This window comes from Chiloscyllium plagiosum, unplaced genomic scaffold (genome assembly GCF_037043375.1).
Source record: "Chiloscyllium plagiosum isolate Xiang-an unplaced genomic scaffold, Cpla_swu_hap1 HiC_scaffold_31, whole genome shotgun sequence".
Lineage (NCBI taxonomy): Eukaryota > Metazoa > Chordata > Chondrichthyes > Orectolobiformes > Hemiscylliidae > Chiloscyllium > Chiloscyllium plagiosum.
This window is the reverse complement of record NW_028270169.1, coordinates 39,061,228-39,078,570: the sequence shown is the minus strand read 5'-3', so window position 1 is coordinate 39,078,570 and position 17,343 is coordinate 39,061,228. Positions and strand designations below refer to the sequence as shown.

Sequence of the window (17,343 nt, the reverse complement as noted above, 5' to 3'; positions counted from 1 at the left end):
TAATTCTCAAGAACCAAACAAGTTGCTGATTTTCTAAGTTCTGATGTATACTCCAGTTGCCCTGCAACAAATGCAACAGTTTCAAACTCTCGGATGATTTGCATTAAAGTTTTCTGAATTAGTATCACTGCAATAAAGTAATGCGACACCAGATCATCATTCTGAGATCTCATCCAGTTGTTGAAATAAGTAAAATCCCTTTCACTGGAGCAAAGCAGATAGCCAATTAGGCTCATTCAATGGATCTTCTACATTCTTCTTATTACCAGACTAAAATGTTATTAGTGGAAGCTGATAGAGCAAACTGGATGTCTATCCTTTCAGTTGAAAATTGATACTTGATACGTGGATTTTAAAAACATACACCAAACTGAAATACCTCTGATCATCAATCGCTCATTTGTGCTGAATTGATTATCTCAGTCTTGACAGTACAGAAGGAGCACTACTATTAGTTTCAGCACCCAATCAAGTAAAGAATAGCGAAAAAAAAATCAGCCATGACTCCCATTCCTAACTAGTGGTCAGTGCTGGGCAACACCTGCTTAAACAAAGGACCTCGCAATCCTGAAAAGCTCATTACCCTTGGCAGGGTGAGAGATTAATGGAAAGATTAAAGACTTTAGGAAAGGGAAAATGGCCAATTCCAGTTCACATTGCATAGACTTTAATGCAACTTCAAGAATTAAACTAAAGAGCAAAATGTCAAAAGTAGTAGTAACATCACGATTACATTTGATATCATGTGCAAGACCAGCTAAGCGGAAGCAGAAAAGACATGTTAATACAAGCCTAGAGTTGCTGCAATTGGTGAAAATATATAAAAAGGTAGCTACATTGGCAGATAAAATTTAATGCAAACATAAAGAATTACTTTATACAGGAGAAATGGGTGAAATGTACAGCTCCTTGAATGGGCAACGTGCAAGGCAAGGATGCAACTGAAAGTGACCTAGGAGTCCAAACAGACATAATGCTAACCAGCTAAACAATTCAAAACAACTGGCAAAAATCAACAAATGCTGAATGATACTGTGTAACAATACTGCACAAGACAGTAATTTTAATGGTGCATCTAGTTCACAACTTACATTCACGTAGTCTGGGCAAACGATTCAAGGCACCTCACAATAGCATAATAATCAGACAAACGCTAACACAGTAAATATTTAAAACATTAGAAACAAATGCAGAGAAGACTAAAAAAATAATTCCTGTAATGCAGTCTGCTCATGAAGAAAGACTGAACAAATTAACATTTTATAGCTTGGAACTCAAATATCTTAGAGATGGTCTTAAAAAGATGCACAAGAGAATTGACAGTGTGGAAACAAATCAGTATTTAAGTTAATTTCCAAAAAAGAGAGAAACAGGTTCAAGCTAGTCAAGCAAAAAAAAAAATTATTCATATGGACAGTGATGAATGTATAGAACAGACTTGCTAAAATAGTGCAAGCATCGTTGGAGACCCTGAAAAGACAACAAACCAAGTAGGTTGTGAAATCAGAGGTTTGGAGGTGGTGGGGATGCTGTTGGATCTTTCTGCAAGAATTTAATAGCCAACTAGCCTTGCTCTAGATGAAAAGCATTCATACTAATGGAATATTGGAGTCAAGTCCTATCAGGGTGATAAATATTAAATCATAAAAAATACAAATACAAGAAGAGAAAACAAACCATCGGCAGCAACAAGTGACATTGTCAATAGACGCTCCAGTTAAAAATAAATCTGACTTAAAACGAAAATGAAATCTTCACCCCTCAGTAAATGGATTATATTAGAAGAAAATGAAACTTGCTCTTAACCAATGAACTGGATACTAGTCATGTTTATTAAGTTCTCTCAGCATACATTAACTCAATTGTAAGAAGTTACACATATCACAGGAGGTCCTGGTTGATCCAGAATAGTAACCAATCCTGACAGACTATTCAGGTTCTTTAATTAGTTTGCATTTCTTAGAATTATTTGTAGTGTGTTTGAAATGCATAAGATGATTCTACTACAAGACTTTTTAAAAATTCATCCTTCATGAATCACAACTCTAACTGGGAGATAAAACTGAAACAGGCAGTAACCTGCACCTCACTTCAGCAAACATTATGCTGACAGACCAAGATATTCATCAGATAACATCATAGCCAAGTCTAATCTAGCAGTAATTTATCAATAAATCATAACCTATTTTAGCAAAGATTATTTGAAGAACATTTAGGGGTGGAAAAGTTTGATTTTTCTCCTCTCTAGCCCAGTATGATAAAAAATCAGAGGAGATGACAGCATAATGGTTTACAGCCCAGATAGTGTTACCCTGGGAGACCTCAAACTGATTTCAGAGCCCATGAGGTCTCATAGCATTACGAGGAACATGGACAAAGAAACAATCTGCTGCTTAGCACCAACTGTTCTCTTTCTGCTGATGGATCAATACTCCCATATACAGTGGAATCTCGATAAACTGGTATTTGCTTATCCGAATTTCAGATTATCTGGCAAGATCGCAAGGTCCCAATGCTTGGCTAAACCATGTTATTCGGCATTCGATTATCCGAACATTTGATTATTTCCCACCCGTGTCAAACGGATAATCGAGGTTCTCTGTATTGAGCATCAATTGGAGGAAGCACTGATGACAGCAAAGACATTGAAGCCCTTCACCCAAAGTGCATTCCATGTCTATCACCAAGGGTACCACAGTTACAACACTTCTATCAGTACTTAACTGGGAAGATCGCTCAGATTCCACTGTTCCACAAATTGCCACAAAATATATAAAATCCCAATGAGACCACCAAAATGACTAATTTTCCTGATGGAATGCTACCCAAGACAAAAGTAGTTTACACCAGTGGTCTTCAGGAACAGGAAAATAAACAATTTATTATAATACACAACTTAACAAAAGCATAGACACAAGAGAATTTCTAATCTAAATATACTCCTTTAGAACTCCCAATCAAGACAGACTAAAACCAAATTCTTATTCTACAGTTCACTAGACAGCCAAGTCTTCTCAGGAGCATTGGTCTCCATGGTCATCCCATTCCAAGGGCCCAAAACTCCAATGTTAACTAAAACCAAAAATCATCTTCTCCAAGCTACAGGCGAGTTAGTTTAACCTTTAAGTTTGAAAAAAATGAGGAAACTGGTGATATCCACATTGATGCCATAGGGTTGGAAGGTCCTGAGGCGGAAGTTGAGGCCTTTAGTGCATCAGTACAAATGACAAGGTTAAAACATTTTAACATCAGACGAGGAGTGCTGAATGTCTGGTCCACCTTGGCCTCCTCCTGAGGTGCCCAGTCCTCAGCCAATTTAATTGACTCCATGTGAACAACTGAAGATACTAAATTTTGCAAGGCTATTGGCCCTGGCAACATTCCAGCAAGAGTAGTGATCACTTGTGCATCCCTAGTCAAGCTAGCTCAGTAGTTACAACATTGGCGTCTACTCAGCAATGTGGAAAATTGCCCAGGTACATCATGTACACAAAGCAGGACAAATCTAATCCAATCAACTGCCACACTATCAGTCTACTCTTCATCATCAAACAACAGAACAGCTCATTGACATTACTATCAAAGTAGCACTTGCTCTACAATAACCTGCTCATTGTTGCTCTATTTAGGATCTTTTATTACTACCCAGCTTCTGAATTTATTATAAATATGGTCCAAAAGAAGCAAAATGGAAGGAACTGTGCTTAACATCAAGACAAAATTTGACCAAGTATGGTATCAGAAGTCCAAGCAAAACTGCAGTCAATGGGAGAAAAAAAAAAATCCTCCTGAAGTCATATCGAGTACAAAATAGCCAGTTGTTAGAGGTCAGTCATCTCAGCTCTGAAACATTACTGCAGGAGTTCAACAAGGTGCTGTCCTAGATAGTATTTAATCAACCTATATAAAGACTTGAACAGAGCACCACAACAGCCCCATGGTATGCCCAACCACCTTCAGCTGTTTCATTAATGACATTGCCTCCATTATAAAGTCAGAAGGGAAGATGTTGACTAATAATTGCAATGTTCAGCACCATTTGCCTCTACTCAGATACTTTGGTAGCCCATGTTCATATGCAGTAAGACCTGACTGATATATGGCGAGAAACATCCACAATTCAAATGCCAAACAATGACAATTTCCAATAAGCAAAAGTCTTGTCTTTGTTTCTTGACATTCGAACAAAATTACTATTGCTGAATACCTCATTTAACAATTTCCTAGAGTTACTATTGACCAGAAGCTAAACTATACCAGCAATATAAATACTGCAGTTAGAAGGCCAGGTCAGAGGATAGCAATTCTGCAAGTTTTTCACCTTCTGTCCATCACCTACAAGAGGCACACGCCAGGGGTATTGTGGATTACTCTCACTTTGCTTGGATGGGTGCAGCTCCAACAAGCAGCCCAAATCCACTATCTTCAACATCATTCCCTTTACCAATGATGTACAGTGACAGCAGCATGTATTTATAAGTTACACAGCAAATCACCCAGTGTTGTAACTACTTGTGCCCCGCTACTTGGCTAGGGGAGCACAAGTCTTCACTACTCTTGCTGGAATGCTGCCAGGGTCAGGAGCCTTTGCAGAATTCAGTATCTTCAATTGTTCACATGGAGTGAATTAAATTGGCTGAAAACTGGGCAACTCAGGAGGAGGCCAAGATGGATTCTTCCAATAGCATTGTGCAAGCCCCTAACCTCTACAACCTGTGAGGATGAGGGCAAAAAATGTACAGAAATACCACCAGCTCAAAGTTCCCTTCCAAGCCATATATTATACTGAGAACTATATCACTAATCCTTCACTACTGCTGAGTCAGTGGTCATGGAATTCCCGAGCGGCTGTAGGTATCCCTACAGCCCAAGATTTGCTGCAATTCAAAAGCTGCAGACCATCACCACATTCTCCAAGGCAACAAATGCTGGTCTACCCAGCAATGCTCACATTCTCCGAACAAATAATTAACAAAAAAAAACAAAAAAATCAAAACAAAATCTGGGAACAAACAAAAAAATCCAACAAGTTAAATCTGGCATCAATGACCCAGTGATTTGCTTTATTGTATTCTAAGATTTAACATTAAGAATTTCAAAATATTTGAGAGTACAGCAATAGCTCTATTGACAGAAACATGCAAATTGCTAAGTCGTAATATATGACAAATGTACTGGAGGATATTCAGGCACTAAGCATTTGAGGGAGATGCCTATAAATACAAAGTATGAGAACAATATCCAACAGCACAGACAGACAATGTTAAAGACTGTGCCATGCTTCCACTCATTAGATGCATGAAAGGAACACTGAATCTATCGTGCTATTACACATTTATCTACTCTAATAGAGACTTGCAGATTTTGCAAATTTCTGCAGTTCCCTACTTCCAAATAACTTAAAAAACCAGGCCATCAGCAGCCCTTTGATTCAGTACTCTCTCAATCAGAATAGCCAAGATTGGACGTTGATTATAACAAGGGAGTAACTTGCATTCCAATTCATGCTTAGAAACAATCTTAAAATTAGATCGACCTCTGCCCTGGTCACTAGCTCAAACTGGTTAATGTGTAAACTTTAAATCAAACAAGGGTGCAAATAGCTAAGTTAATCATTCATTTCATAATTTCTTATTCTGTATCATTGATTCAGGTGATGGGAAAAAATATCAACAATGATTCAATCTGGTAACCCACGCTGGAATGCACTATATGATCTTTGGAAAAGGAAAGAATCAGGTTAAACTACAATGGTTCTCCCTACTCCCCAAGTGCCAGTCTAAGTTCACCAGCTCACATGAATAACAATGATTTTCAGGGCACTTCATACCTGGAACTGCACACAGCATCAAGTCACAGCAGGAAGTAAAACAAAGACAATTAATTCCACTGAAGGTGGCAGCCCTGTCAGGAGCTATCTTGCTCAAGGAGCTATCTTTCACATGAAGGTCTGAGGAGTGTGTATCCTGGGTTACTACTCTACAGAAAGCATCATACTGAATCAGAGTCTGTCTCCAACTGATGTTCCTATACCAGTATTAAATTTGCAGGAAAATAACTTTGAGTAGTAAAGTTCAAAAATCCAAACTGCTATTTTCCTATGCTACACATCGACACTGATATCAAAAGTAATACTACAACTCAAGTGATCAGAAACAGAACTTAAGGTCAAGAGATCTGAATGTCTGTGACACCAAGCAGTGCACTGCCTTTTTGCAACTCATCAGGGAAACTGGGACAAGTCCAAATGACCACCATCCAACTTCTAAAAGACAATTACTAGGAAGTGATAAAACAAATTTGTAACAGATTACTGAGAAACTTCTCAAATTCCTCAATATACCAGAGTTTCAAATGCTGCAAAAGCCAAATGCTGAAAGAAACAATGACACTGCTCAAATTCTAAACCCCTCCAATTCAGCACGAAACAGCCCTGAACTTCAGGTTAATCATTCCAGTTTCTGTGAGTTAATTTTTAATATCGATACTTGTGAACTTTGGTTCATCGAAATGTTTGATCATTCTGATGTTTAGTTTAGCTGTAGTTAAGCGCCAGTAGTGCATATTCCTTTATTGCCTCCCCTACCATGTGGCCAATTGCAGTGCCAGCTCTTGGCAACATGCCTAAACTGAATCGGAAAGTGGATTTAAAAGGGAACATGTCATCACCGAATACTACAAAATCCCCTCTACAGCTTACCAGAACAGCACAAAGTACACTATTAAAGCTCCAAGTAGTACAGCTTTCAAAGTCAAATTTCCTCAAAAAGAAATTCCCTCTAGAAATTTGTATTATGATATACCCTTTAAAAAGCTCACATGAAATTCCAAACAAAAGGTCAGTTACTTGTATAAACAAAACTACTTGCAGATCTTTACAATATTAACCAACTGAATATCATTTTACATTTGAACAGCATATCAAGTTTACATGTGCATCAAACAATTGAGATATACATTTTTTGCACTTTGGTAAAAGTTACACATTGAGTTTTACATGTACGTAACTGCAGCAGAATTGATTACATTAGATTAATACAAGGGTTACCATCTGTGCTGTCCCCTCAATCACAGTTTTCGGAAATACAGTAGCGACCCATCAGAACAGTAGTGGCAACTGAAAAGGTTTTTTGGTAGCACAATTTCAAAGGTTAGCAAATCTATCTGATGAATTACTGCAGTCGCTGTGCATTTGAAAGCTGGTAAAATAAATTAGCTGTTGGTAGCCAAGAACTTAAATATTGTTGGACAAGGGACATGCTGATAAAACTTCTGATTTTATACTTGTGAGGGCAGATGCAAAGATACCAAATTTCAAAGGAAACATTTTACAGCATGAGAAAAAGGGTGCAGACCGGTTAACAAGTGGACTCTGACAGAAAATGCACCAGTGAACATGATTCCACTAAGTCACAAAACCAAAACAACTGAGGCTGCTGGAAATCTGAAACAAAATCAGAAATTGCTGAAAAATCTCAGCAGGTCTGGAAGCATCTAGAGGGAAATTAGAGCTAATTAGAATCCAGTGACCCTTCTGCAGAATCAACAGTAACTTGGTCAATCCAACTGTGATTCTCTCTCTTCAGGCTCTACCTATATCTATTGTTGCTTATTCTCTCTCATTCCACATCTTCTGTGTAAAAAGCATCCTTTTCCTAGCTACCATCTGCAGATTCCTTCTGCTGTACAACATGTAATGTAACATCCATATAGTCCCCCAGAACCATATGGCTGCTCTCTCTCATTAGAGGGACAAATGGTGGCGTGTTTAACCTGAGGGTTTACCTCAGGCTACGGATGAGATTGAGAAGGTGGGAGCTTCATGGTAACCTCAGTCAATATGGGAACTGAACCCATTTTGTTCACGTCACCCTGCGATGCAAACCAGCTGTCCAACCAACTGAGCTATCCATCCTCTACTCTGTTATCAGACTCACCTCAACAACTACTTCACGAATATGGCTCAGCCACTTTGTCATGTACAGACCTGACACCATTTCAAACTGCTGCGATGCTTCAAACACAGACAATACTCTCCACCGACAAGATTCTATTAAATTAAAATGACATTCTGCATATGACACAAGCCCATTGTACACATTGGAAATGACATAGGAAGGAAAAAGGATGAGAATCTGAAGAGAGAATATAGAAAATTAGGCAGCAACTTAAAAAGGTCCTCGAGGTTAGTAATATCTGGATTACTCCTGGTGCTACGAGCTAGTGAGAGTAGGAATAGAAGGATAAAGCAGATGAATGCGTGGCTGAGGAGCTGGTGCAGGAGAGAGGGCTCCCATTTTTGGATCATTGGAATCTCTTTTGGGGCAGAAGTGACCTGTATACAAGAAGGTCGGTTTGCACCTGAACTAGAAAGGGGACTAATATACTGGCAGAGAAACTTGCTAGAATTGTTCAGGAGGAATTAAACTAGTGAGAGTGTGTGTGTGTGTGGGGGGGGCGGCATTGGGGGTTGGTGGTGGTGAGGTGGGACCAGGGAGACAATGAGGAAAGAGATCAATCGGAGACTGCTCCAGTTGGGGAAAGGAGATAGTCAAGCAGTCAGGAACAAAGCAGAGAACAGGATAGGACTGATAAATTAAACTGCATTTATTTCAATACAAGAAGCCTAACAGGGAAGGCAGATGAACTCAGGGAATGGTTAGGAACATGGAACTGGGATTTCATAGCAATTACAGAGATGTGGTTCAGGAATGAACAGGACTGACAGCTTGATGTTCCAGGTTGTAGGAATGCTATAGGAAGGATAGAAAGGAGGTTAAGAGAGGGGGGTGTGGCATTTTTGATAAGGGAAAACATTACGGCTGTACTCAGGGAGGGTATTCCTGGGAATGCGTCCAGGGAAGTTATTTGGGTGAAACTGAGAAACAGGAAAGGAATGATCACTTTATTGGGGTTGTATTGTAGACCCACCTCAAAAGTCAGCAGGAAATTGAGAAACAAATTTGTAAGGAGATCTCAGTTATCTGTAAGAATTACACAACATCAAGTTATAGTCCAACAGCTTTATTTGGAAGCACAAGCTTTCAGAGCGCTGCTCCTTCATCAGGTGGTTGTGAGATTTTTAAACTTTGTACACCCCAGTCCAACACTGGGGTCTCCAAATCATCTGTAAGAAAAATGATAGGGGATTTTTAACTTTCCAACATAGACTGGGACTGCCATAGTGTTAAGGGTTTAGATGGAGAGGAATTTGTCAAGTGTGTACAAGAACATTTTCTGATTCAGTACATGGGATGTACCTGCTACAGAAGGTACAAAAATTGATCTACTCTTGGGAAATAAGGCAGGGCTGGGGACTGAGATGTCAGTGGGGGAGCACTTCAGGGCCAGCGACCATAATTCTATTAGTTTTAAAATAGTGATGGAAAAGGATAGACCAGATCCAACAGTTGAAGTTCCAAATTGGAGGAAGGCCAACTTTAATGGTGTTAGGCAAGAACTTACAAAAGTTGATTGGGGTCAGATGTGCACAGGTAAAGGGATGGCTGGAAAATGAGATAACAAGAGTCCAGAGACAGTATATTCCTGTTAGGGTGAAAGGCAAGGGTGTAGGGAAAGCTGGATGATGAGAGAAACTGAGGTTTTGGTAAAGCATATGTCAGGTACAGACAGCAGAGTTTAAGTGAATCCTTAGGAGAGTATAAAGGCAGTAGGAGTATACATAAGAGGGAAATCAGGAGGGCAAAAAGGGGACATGAGATAGCTTTGGCAAATAGGTTTAAGGAGAATCCAAAAGGGATTTTATAAAAATATTAAGGACAAAAGGATAACTCGGGAGAGAATGGGGCCCCTTAAACATCAGTAAGGCAGCCTAAGTGTGGAACAACAGGGGACATGGAAGATACTAAAGGAGTATTTGCATCAGGACTTTACTCTGGAGAAGACGCTACCTGATGAAAGAGCAATGATCCAAAATCTAGTGCTTCCAAATAAACCTGCTGGCCTATAACCTGGTGTTCTGATATTTTTAACAGGGCAGCAGCTGTACAGGACATTGGTTAGGCCACTTCTGGTCTCCTTCCTATCGGAAGGATGTTGTGAAACTTGCAAAGGTTCAGAAAAGATTTACAAGAGTTGGAAGGTTTGAGCTATAGGGAGAGGCTGAATAGGCTGGGGCTGTTTTCCCTGGAGCGTCAGAGACTGAGGGGTGACCTCAGAGGTTTATAAAATCATGAGGGGCATGGATAGGATAAATAAAAAACATCTTTTCCCTGGGGTGGTGCAGTCCAGGACTAGAGGGCATAGGTTTAGGATGAGAGGAGAAAGATATAAAAGGGCCCCAAGGGGCAACTTGTTTTCACACAGGTGGTGGTGCGTGTATGGAATTAACCGCTAGAGGAAGTGGTGGAGGCTGGTACAATTATAGCATTTAAAAGACATTTGGACAGGTATATGAATAGGAAGGGTTTAGAGGAATATGGGCCAAGTGCTGGCGAATGGGACTAGATTAGGTTAGCGTGGACAAGTTGGACCGAAGGGTCTGCTTCTGTGCTGTACTTTTCTATGGCTATGACATGGAAGATATAGAATGTGGGGAAATAGATGGCGACATCTTGAAAAATGTCCATATTACAGAGATGGTACTGCTGGACGTCTTAAAACGCAAAGGTGAACCCAGAACTCTCTGGGAAGCTAGTGAAGCGATTGCGGGGCCCTTTACTGAGAAGGGGAATCTCGATTATCCGAAGGAGATCTTCAGGTCCCGATAGAAGCATTACATCAAAGAGCTGTTTCAATCCTAAATGGACTTTGGTTCACAGTGAGTAAAAACAATCTCTGCCAAGAACAGTGCTGGACATTAATGGGAGCCCAGGCACTATCTCGCTGTCTTTCTCTCCACCCCCCACCAACACACACACACTCCTATGTAGAACTCCAGGGAAAGTGAACCCTAAACCCCGCCCCCCCCCCCCTCCAAGATATTCTCTCTAACATTGTCCTGTACAGGGCAGAGGTGGAACCTCTGTCAAAAAGTTGCAGTAAAAAGTTCCGTGTGTGGCTGTTTGCACGTGCGTGCACGTTATTTAGAGACTTATCCCACAAAGGCAGCAGCAGTCTTACTGTTGGTGTCCAGTCTGGTTACCCCCAGTGGGGGGGCTGACAGAGCCAGGGACGCATGGGGAGCGGGGAGGTGTACACTGCGGTGGCTTGGCCGGGGACAGGGCCACGGATGGGGCTCGGACAGTGGGGGGCGGGCAGGCAGGGATCGGTGTTGGGGGCGGGATGGGGCAGGGGCTTGCGTGCACTGTGTTGCTGCCTTGTCTCTTGAATGGGGGAGCAGACTTTACAGAAAACTCTAAGCCCCAGAGGAGAGGCATTTAATCGATTAACTGAATAATCAATTATCCAAACAAAATAGTGCCCGCCCATCTCGTTCAGATAATCGAGGTTCCTCTGTATTTGGATCAATAGTCACAGGTGAGGTGCTGGAAAATTGGAGGTAGTCTAACATGGTGCCACTATTTAAGAAAGGTAGTAAAGAAAAGCCAGGGAACTATAGACCAGTAAGTCTGACATCGATGATGGGCAAGTTGTTGGAGGGAATCCTGAGGGACAGGATTTACATGCATTGGGAAAGGCAAGGACTGATTAGGAATAGTCAGTATGGTTTTGTGTATGGGAAATCATGCCTCACTAACTGGACTGAGGTTTTTGAAGTAGTAACAAAGAGGATTGATCAGGGAAGAGGGGTGGACATGATCTACATGGACTTCGGTAAGGCATTCAACAAGGCCCCTCATGGTAGGCTGGTTAGCGAGGTTAGATCTCATGGAATACAGGGAAAACTAACCCGCCTCAGGCGACTGACTGTGTAGTTTGCACATTCTCCCCGTGTCTGCGTGGGTTTCCTCTGGGTGCTCCGGTTTCCTCCCACAGTCCAAAGATGTGCAGGGTCAGGTGAATTGGCCGTACTAAATTGCCCGTAGTGTTAGGTAAGGGGTAAATGTAGGGGTATGGGTGGGTTCGCTTCGGCGGGTCGGTGAGGACTTGTTGGGCCGAAGGGCCTGTTTCCACACTGTAATGTAATCTAATCTAATCTAACCATTTAGATATGGAATTGAAGAGGGTAGTGGTGGAGGGTGGCTTTTCAGATTGAATGCCTGTGACCAGGGGTGTACCACGAGGATCGGTACTGGGTCCACCGCTTTTCATCATTTATGTAAATGATTTGGATAGGAACATAGGAGGTATGCTTATTAAGTTGGCAGATGACACCAAAATTGGAGATGTAGTGAACAGTGAAGACGATTACCTTAGAGTACAACGGGATCTTGATCAGATGAGCCAATAGGCAGAGGAGTGGCAGATGGAGTTTAATTTAGATAAATGTGGGGTGTTGCATTTTGGAAAGGCCAAATTCAGCAGGGACTATACACGTAATAGTAAGGTCCTGGGGAGTGTTGCTGAACAAAGAGACCTTAGGAGAGCAGGTTCATTGTTCCTTGAAAGTGGAGTCACAGGCAGACAGGATAGTAAAGGCGACATTCAGTATGCTTTCTTTTATTGGTCAGAGCATTGAATATAGGAATTTGGAGGTCATGTTGCAGCTGTACAGGATATTGGTTAGGCCACTTCTTAATATTGGAAGATAGGCAATTCTGGCCTCCCTCCTATCTGAAGGATGTTGTGAAACTTGAAAGGGTTCAGAAAAATGGATGTTGCCAGTGTTGGAGGATTTGAGATATAGGGAGAGGCTGAATAGGATGAACCTGTTTTCCCTGGAGCGTCAGAGGCTCAGGGGTGACCTTATAGAGGTTTATAAAATCATGAGGGGTATGGATAGGGCAAATAGGCAAGGCCTTTTGCCAGTGGTGGGGGAGTCCAGAATGAGACGGCATAGGTTTAGGGAGAGAGGGGAAAAATTTAAAAGGGACCTAAGGTGCAACCTTTTCACAGAGGGTGGTGTTTATGGAATGAGCAGCCAGCGGAAGTGGTGGAGGCCAATACAATTACAACATTTAAGGAGCATCTTGATGGGTACATGAATAGGAAGTGTTTACAGGGATATTAGCCGGGTGCTGGCAAACAGGACTAGAGCAGGTTAGGATATTTGCATGGCATGGATGAATGGAACTGAAGGGTCTGTTTCCATAATGTACATCTGTGACTCTACCTGCAAATTAAAACATAACGCACAGGGATAATGGCTCCCTGGTACACTGCCCATTGACACCAGCCAAAGCATTGCCATGGAGAGTACACAAGCGGGACATTGTTCCTGTGCATTTTTTTTTTTAATTGCAAATGTTGTGTCGCATACAGAATGTAATTTTAAATTAAATAGCAACCTGGCAATGGCTATTATCAGCCATTACCGCCCCATCGTGGATACACTTTTGCAAGGATTCACAACTGCACCCTCCTCAATATTTATTAGATTGCTCAGGGTCCAATTTGTCAACTGAAATCATACTTTAAAAACTTGGTCACACCCTTTTCCCAGCACCATCAGCATGACCTCTGAGAAGTTAGAAGCATTGTCATTAGAATCAGCACCTAGTCTCAAGACGACTGGAGACTGATAGCAGCGGAAATAGACCAACCAATTTTTCAAAAATATCTTGCGTAGAGGCAACAAGGCTGTGACTTCTAGATGAGTATCAGAATGGGCAGAAAACAAATCGGTCAGATAACACACTGAGACCCAAATCAGTTATTACCCACAGGCAGTAGAAGAATCATTTATTCTAAACTAGTTGGACATTAAACACTTTGCTCATCCATTTGAGGGTGGCATGGTGGCTCAGTGGTTAGCACTGCTTCCTCACAGCGCCAGGGTTCCAGGTTCGATTCCAGCCTTGTGTGACTGTGCAAACTCTGCACAGACATTCTTCCCGTGTCTGCGTGGGTTTCCTTCCACAATCCAAAGACATGCTAAACTGCCTACACAATAGTGCTCAGGGATGCAAGGTTAGGTGCATTAGTCAAGGGTAAATGTTGAGTAATGGGCAATAGGTTTGGGTGGGATATTCTTCAGAGGGTTGGTGTGGACTTGTTGGGCCGAAGGGCCTGTTTCCACACTGTAGGAATTCTAAGAAAAAAATTCTAAGTATCTGATGCTTTATTACCTCCATATGGGTATATTATGTGTTTTCCCCACTTGAGGTTGAGGCAGCACCTTTGAAGTGAAGGTTGAAATATTTTTATTTCTGATCATTAATTCATGGGATGTGAACAAAGCTAACAGAACTTATGGTAGAGCAATTTGCTCATGATCCCGCCATCTGCTAGGTCAGTCTCAAAGCACTCAAGTGTTCATAACATCTCCCTCAAATCCAAGTTTGGCAAAAATGTCATGAGAGAGATTTTGATGTTACAGTTTGGAGGAAGTGAGGACTGCAGATGCTGGAGATCAAAGTTAAGTGTGGGGTGCTGGAAAAGTACAACAGATCAGACAGCATCCAAGTAGCAGCAGAATCGACATTTCAGGCATAAGCCCTTCATCAGGAAGAGGCTTGTGGGCCGGGAGTTGCTGAGAGATAAATTTTGGGGGGGAAAGAGTAGCTGAGATTGTGATAGGTAGATGAAGGTGATAGGTAGGAGGGTGGAGCGGATAGATGGGAATGGAGGAGTACAGGTCAAGAGGCCACCGCATCCTCAGCTACCTACCCCCCCAGCCCCTCCCATTTATTTCTCAGCATCCACCCCACCCCCAAAGCCTCCTTCCTGAATGGCTTATGTCCGAAAGGTCGATTCTCCTGCTTTTTGGATGCTACCTGACCTGCTGTGCTTTTCCAGCACCACACACTCGACTCTTGATTGTAAAGCTTGAATGAATACACCATTGTTCCTTCTGCAGCACAAAGTACACATTTCAAATATTACAATGTTGCAAAGCTAGATTTTCAGTAATGACAACAATGAAAACAAAATACTCAACAACACAAGTCATTTTCTTGCTGAAGATATATCCACATTTCGACAGGATCATTGCTTAGTACAATCGACTAGTTTTACATTAAAAAAAACTGAAGCACATTTCATTGTACAATTAACTTAAATACAAAAATCGTTGCATTAAACAAGAGAAACTTTTAATAACAAAAGGGAGATCAAGCATTGTCATATGGTCCAAGATATTTTAATAATTTACTGACTGCCAGATTTTGCAATCTTAATTACTAGGCAAAATGTACATTGCATGCTGCAGTTATATTGATTTATTATCAAAGTATACCAAATGATGTACATAAAACACTGGCTTTGTGCAACATCCATTGAAGTTCAATGCAGATTAACACTCTCACATCCTGATTATATCCCAATTTCCAAATAGGGCAGCGTCCAGGGTCCAACCACCTTCTGAGCTTCATCAACAACCTTCCCATTGCAACAAAATCAGAAGTGGAACTGCGCATAATGCTCAGCTCTATTTGTAATATCCTGGTAATTAAGCCATCAAAGGTCTTGCAGACAAGGTCTTGTAGAAACGTGAAGCATTCGAGATGGTACTCAAAAATGGCTTTAAGTATTTCACAAAAAAAAATCAGAAACAATGGTACAGGAGACCATTGTCTCTGCACTGTCTGAGCATAGTTTAGTGCCATTCTCCTACTCCTTCCACATTCTATTTAAATAATCATCTAATGCTACTTTGAATGCCTCAACTGAACCTGCCTCTACCACACTTCCAATAGAGGTCTTCTTGTACATCATTACCTCTAGGCCAGAATGTTGTACATCAAATCCCATCTGCCCTGAAGTTACATCATACCTACGAGACTTCCAAGCAGTACATGCCTGATCCAAACCACTCGACTAGATGAACATATTTATTGTCCTGAAGGGCTTTTGCCCGAAAAGTCGATTTTTCTGCTCCTTGGATTGTGCCTGACCTGCTATGCTTTTCCAGCACCATTCTAATCTTGTCTCTAATCTCCAACATCTGCAGTACCCACATCTGCCATATTTATTTCCCATGTCACAACCTGTGCTTCTCTTAAATATAACTTTAAACCTATCTCCTCTTAATTTTTGATCCTTTTATGAACAGGAACAGTTTTCCTCAATCCAGACCCTTCATGATTTTGAAAACATATTCAAATCTTCTCTTAGCCTTCTCATTTCCAAAGACAGTAATCCAACTCAACAATCAATCGGATCTTCCACATCTTGTAAAGTCGAGATTAGATATTAACAGTATTCCGGAATGATGATTCCTTCCCATCTTTCAAAACCCCTGATCATCTACAATTGGTGTGAATCACAAATCAAACCGAATATCCTTTATTTGCTTGGATTAGGGCAGCAGCACAACAAAGTCTTTTGAACGACATGATCGATTCACCATTACTAAAGCTACATGAACTCCCCAGTGTTGTTTCGGCAGCATATCTCAAAACAAAGGCGTCGAGCATTTAGAAGCACAGGTTGCAAAGAAACTCCTTCACCCAAGTAACATGCAGTCATAGCTTTGGCAAATAATTATCATTTGGTTATCATCAACACAGGGTCAAACTTCCACAAATTTTGCACAATTATATTCAGACTGATAGTACTATGTATATTTGTGCACTAAATCTAAATACTCGTGAGAACACAAAAATTGTCATATTTCCTCCACTCCACATGACTCTCACTACCTCCTACGGCCCCCATCCATCAAATCTTCTGTATAACCTTTCCCATGCAACCTCCCCTCCCCCTTCAACCATCCTCCTCCAACCCTCCCCCTTCTCACTCCACATCATCCCACTCCTGTTCTCCACTATCTTACACTCGCCCCACAGCCCACCCACGCTCTACCTCACATCTTTTACCCTCCCAACTCCCCTCACCCCTTCCCCCAGAGAGTTCTCTAACAATCAGATATCCCTCCACTCTTCTCTCCCCCTCCATATTACCCTCACCGCCTCCCACTACCTCCACCCCTCAGGAAACCTTCTGTATTACATTTCCCATCAACCTCTCTCTCTCTCTCTCTCCGCTCGGCCATCATGCCCCTCCCCTTAATGGGCCGCGTTATTATTTTGTTTTTTTCCTTTTCCAGCCTAACCTTCCTTCCCCTCAGTACTGGTCTACATTCCTATTGCTCTGGTACTTACAGCTTCCGCCTTCCCCTCAGGGCCCACTCCGTTCCCCTCAGCAACATAACATGGCGACCAGCGCGAACCTACCAATCAGCACCAGGATCTGAAGCAGGAGGGACGCCAGCCAATCAGAGGGAGGTGAACACACCTTCCTCGGAAATCAAACGAATCAGAGATCGTCTCACACCAACCAGGAGCCGCCGGGACCCTCTGACCAATGAGTTGGAAGCAGCTCACGGTAACCAATCAGAAACGCCTCTTTTCCGTTCTGTCGCCATCCTTTGGATAATTG

General features: G+C 41.7%; 1 protein-coding gene across 1 annotated transcript in view; it reads right to left on the bottom strand.

Moving 5' to 3' along the window:
* The window catches only part of LOC148141886 (phosphatidylinositol-3,5-bisphosphate 3-phosphatase MTMR4-like), a 186,230-nt gene extending 169,125 nt beyond the window's left edge, over positions 1-17,105 (bottom strand). The window contains exon 1 of the mRNA XM_087977444.1: positions 17,067-17,105. The gene's annotated coding sequence lies outside the window, so the exon portion shown is untranslated. The remainder of the gene's footprint in view (positions 1-17,066) is intronic.
* Positions 17,106-17,343: the final 238 nt, after the last annotated feature.